This window comes from Panthera uncia, chromosome E3, assembly GCF_023721935.1.
Source record: "Panthera uncia isolate 11264 chromosome E3, Puncia_PCG_1.0, whole genome shotgun sequence".
Taxonomy (NCBI): domain Eukaryota; kingdom Metazoa; phylum Chordata; class Mammalia; order Carnivora; family Felidae; genus Panthera; species Panthera uncia.
The window spans coordinates 29,948,099-29,953,179 of NC_064815.1; positions in this window are offsets into that span (position 1 = coordinate 29,948,099).

Consider the following 5,081-nt stretch of genomic DNA (forward strand, 5'->3'; position numbering starts at 1 on the left):
GACGCCCCTGGACTGGGCGGAACTACAACTCCCGGGAGACTCCGCGGTGAGGTACTTCCGGCCGGCGGCCCAGCCGGCCACGGGGCGGCAGGTGTGGGCCAGCAGGCGCCGCGGGCGCCGTGTGGACCAGTGGGTTGTGGGCAAATGCACCTTCTCCCGCGTTGTTACCAGCCAGCGGTCGCCCCGGGGGCTTTCCACCGGATCGAACCGGGTCGCCCCCAGCCCTGCGCCGTGTTGAGGGACCGGTCATGGCTGTCCCCTTCAACGCAAACCCGCCCCCGCCCCCGCTCCCCCCCTCCCCCCCCACCAATTTGGGCGCCCAGCCTGGGTCTGTCTGTATGCCTCTGCCCAGAAGTCCGTTACCTGAGGGGCTCCATGTCGGGCACCTGGTTTTGTAAAACAAACAAACAAACAAACAAACAAACTCAAATCCTTTAGTCCTCATGACAGTCCCCAGCGTAGGTATCATTATCCCCATTCCACAGAATCAGAGGCAGTCTTTCTCAGTATTTTTACCCTGGAAGAGCCCTTGAAATAGTCTCAGGTCTCAGCAAACCCTTGCCCAAATATTGTTGCAGCTCATGGTAGAATAAGACAATCATCAAGTTACACTCACGAGATAATCAGTATACAAATGGACAACGGCCAGACCATGTACCGAGATAGGACTCTGACCTATCACCACCGCCACCTACGCAGAAACCAACTCCCCTGTCTACAATAAACAGCGCAGAAAGCCAGATTGCTATCTTTAGAAACAATCCAGGCAGCTGAACAATAACTTCTGTCACAGTCCCAAATGGCCAGGACTTCATCAATGACTGGCAGCTTTCTTAATGTTTGTCCTCACTTCTAACTCAGGAGTAACCAGAGAAAACATTGAATATACACCCGCTAACCCATCACATGGGATGCCCCACTCCCAAGCTAGCCTGCCTCCAGCTTCGTCCTGCCATCAGCCACCAATGAGGGCATTTGGAAACCTTCCCTTTTCTCCCCATAGTAAAACTTCCCCATTACCCTGCCTGCCTTTGAGTCTCTGCCAAAACTCAAGTTAACAGCGACTGACTGCTTTTTTTAAAAATTTGTTTTTTTTTTTAACGTTTATTTATTTGTGAGACAGAGACAGAGCATGAACAGGGGAGGGGCAGAGAGAGAGGGAGACACAGAATCTGAAACAGGCTCCAGGCTCTGAGCGGTCAGCACAGAGCCCGACGTCGGGCTCAAACTCACAGACCATGAGATCATGACCTGAGCCGAAGTCAGACGCTTAACCGACCGAGCCACCCAGGCGCCCCACGACTGAGTGCTTTGAGACAGCAAGCTCTGAAAAAATAACCTTGGCCTGTTTGTCGGTGTTTATTTTCAGAGATATAATTGTCAATATTTTTCTGTAGGTTCTGTTCATTCTTTTTTAATGTTTATTTTGGAGAGAGACAGAATGTGAGCGGGCAAGGGGCAGAGAAAGAGGGAGACACAGAATCTGAAGCAAGCTCCAGGCTCAGCCATCAGCACAGAGCCCCGAAGCAGGGCTTGAACCCACCAACTGAGAGATCATGACCTGAGCTGAAGTCGGACGCTTAACCGACTGAGCCACCCAGGTGCCCCTAGATTCGGTTCATTCTGGCTACCTACTCTTTTGTGTGGTTTTCCCCTCATCATTTGCTATTATAAATGTATTATTCAAAATTCACAAAGTAAGGGAAGGTAAAAGAAATTTAAAGTTTAAAATTATGCTTTTTCTTTGCTCATAGCATTTATACCGCTGGATTTATTAAAATTCAGTTCTTTGGGATCGCCCATGCTACTAAACAGTGCCAATAAATTGTACTAATTCTATACTGTTGCTGGAATTACTGGCAGAGTTTGAACAACCAAGTAGGATATTGGTCTAAATAGATATTCTTTATGCCATCATGTATTTTGTATGAGAGAGGGGCTAGGGGCAGCCTTATCATGTGATTTTTTTTTTAAAGTCTACTAAAATGATCATTTTAACTATCAATATATTTAAATAGTAAGTTTCATATCAATGAATCCATTTTGCATCTTTGGGTGCAGCCTATAAGAACTTTTAGAATATACTATTAGACTCAGTTCATGCTTTTTTAAATGTTTATTAAAAATTTTTTTTCACAATTTTTTTATTTTTGATAGAGAGAGACAGAGCACGAGTGGGGGGAGTGCTGAGAGAGACAGAGACACAGAATCTGAGGCAGGCTCCAGGCTCTGAGCTGTCAGCACAGAGCCCGACACGGGGCTCGAACTCACAAACCGTGAGATCATGACCTGATCCAAAGTCGGATGCTTAACCGACTGAGCCACCCAGGTGCCCCTAATGTGTATTTATTTTTAAGAGAGAGAGAGAGAGAGAGAGAGAGACAGAGCAGGGGAAGGGCAGAGAGAGGGGGAGACACAGAATCCGAAGCAGGCTACAGGCACCGAGCTGTCCTGAGCTGAAGTCGGACACTTAACCGACTGAGCCACCTAGGTGCCCCACATGCTCTTTTTTTTTTAATATTTATTTTTGAGGGAGAGAGGGAGACAGGGAGAGAGAGAGAAAGAGGGAGAGAGAGAGAAAGAGAGAATGTGAGCAGAGGAGGGGCAGAGAGAGAGGGAGACAGAGGATCCAAAATAGGCTCTGAGCTGTCAACACAGAGCCAAGGCAGGGCTGAAACCCACAAACCCCAAGCCGAAGTCGGTCACTTAATCAACTGAGCCATCCAGGTGCCCCAGTTCATGCTTTTTTTTTGGCGGGGGGGGGGGGGGGGGGGAAGTAATCCTATTGTTTTGTAACATGGGGCTGCTTCTCCTTTTATTTCTACTTCCTGTGTCAGGTTTGGACATCAGAGATCTGAGTCCTTTGCAGATTCAGCTACATAACTTTATATATAACTTTTGTTCTAGAGAAAGTTACAAACAGTAGAAATTATCCCCTTCAAAACATTTGGGAGATTCATTCGTGAAACTTCTGAGTGTAGAAACTTTTATAGGATAATTCTTTTAGGGTTTTATGTCTTTTGTTTTGTTCTTTTCTTCCTGTTAAACTGGTCTTGGTAATGTATTTTTTCCCCAAATTGTTCTTTAATTCAGTATTTTCAAGTTCTCACTAAGTTTTTTTTTATTAAGCCTATTACTTTAAATTACTTTAAATTTCCAGATCTGGGGCGCCTGGGTGACTCAGTCGGTTGAGTGTCCGACTTCGGCTCAGGTCATGATCTCATGGTTCTTGAGTTTGAGCCCCGCGTCAGGCTCTGTGCTGACAGCTCAGAGCCTGGAGCCTGCTTTGGATTCTGTAACTCCCTCTCTGTCCCTCCCCTACTTGTGTGCTCGCACACGCCTTCTCGCGTTCTCTCCCTGTCTCTCTCTGTCTGTCAAAAATAAGTAAACATTTTTAAAACATTTTAATTTCCAGATCTATTTTTAGAGAGTTTCCCTGGAATTGATCTCTTTTTGTATTGATTACCACAATCAGAGACTTATCACTTATTTTTTCCCCAAACATAGAGCTTTAGATTTGTTTATTATTTCATCATAAAAGCCATATATGAACGACCCAATGCTAATCTCATCTTCAATGGGGAAAAACTGAAAGCTTTCCCCCTAAGTTCAAGAACAAGACAGGGGATGTCCACTCTTGCCACTGTTATTCAACATAGTATTGGAAGTCTTAACCTCTGCAATCAGACAACACCAAGAAATAAAAGGCATCCAAATCGGCCAGGAGGAGGTCAAACTTTCACTCTTTGCAGATGACATGATACTCTATATGGGAAACCCTAAAGATTCCATCAAAAAACTGCTAGAACTGATTCATGAATTCAGCAAAGTTGCAGGATATAAAATCAACGCACAGAAATTGGTTGCATTCCTGTACACCAACAATGAAGCAACAGAAAGAGAAATCAAGGAATTGATCCCATTTACAGTTGCACCAAAAACCATAAAATATCTAGGAATAGGTCTAACCGAACAGGTGAAAAATCTATGCACTGAAAACTATAGAAGGCTTATGGAAGAAATTGAAGAAGGCACAAAATAAATGGAAAAAGATTCCATGCTCCTGGATAGGAAGAACAGATATTGTTACAATGTCGATACTACCCAAAGCAATCTATGTATTCAATGCAATCCCTATGAAAATAACACCAGCATTCTTCACAGAGCTAGAACAAATAATCCTAAAATTTGCATGGAACCAGAAAAGACCCCGAATAGATTTATTAATTCGTTTTTTTCTTTTCTTCTCTGAGAGAGAAAATAAAACTCTTACAGTTACCCTTTAATATCAAGATTACAAGGAAACTACTTTAAAATAAATGGGAGCATTCCACTTAGGAGCAGACCAATGCTAATCACACAAGAAGAACTAAAAGGATGGAGCTACATTATTTAGGATGTGGGTAAAACTGTGATAAATAGAGATGCCAAAAGAAAAAAAAAAACAGTGCCTTAAAAAAAAAATCACAGATGATTTTTTCTGTTCATAAACTCATCTGGACAGCCTCAAGGGAGTCAGAAATCTGAGCTCCTTCTGAATTACTACTCTACCCTCCCAAGATGGCCAACATGACATTCTGTCTCTCACCTAGGAGTGAGGAGGGAAAGGCAGTGCAGAGAAGGGCCTTTCTTTTAGAGCATAATCTAAAAGAGGCACAAGTCACTTCTGCTCACATCCCATTGGGCAAGTCTCGTCAAGTGACCACTCCTAACTACAGGGAAGACTGGGAAATGAAGTCTTCATTCTAGGAGGGCAGTATTCCCAGCTAAAAAAACGAGGATTTATGACTTGAGAAGCAGAGACAGATATTGGGAGATAATGAGCAGTGTCTGCCATAGGAGGTGAGAGAGCGGGAGAGGTGTCGCCAAACAAGTGGAAGCCGATCGGGATATTAACCAGGAGCCTCGCCCCACCTCCCCAAGTTCGATGGTTGGCAGTGTTGGATTTTATTTTCTCCATTTCACCAGAGGACAAAATTTAATCTCCTAGGGATGGGAGTGAAATTGATAAGCATTAAGAGCTACCCAGATATGCTGGATAGAGCTGGAGCCCAGGGCATCTAACTGCTCTGATTGTAGAT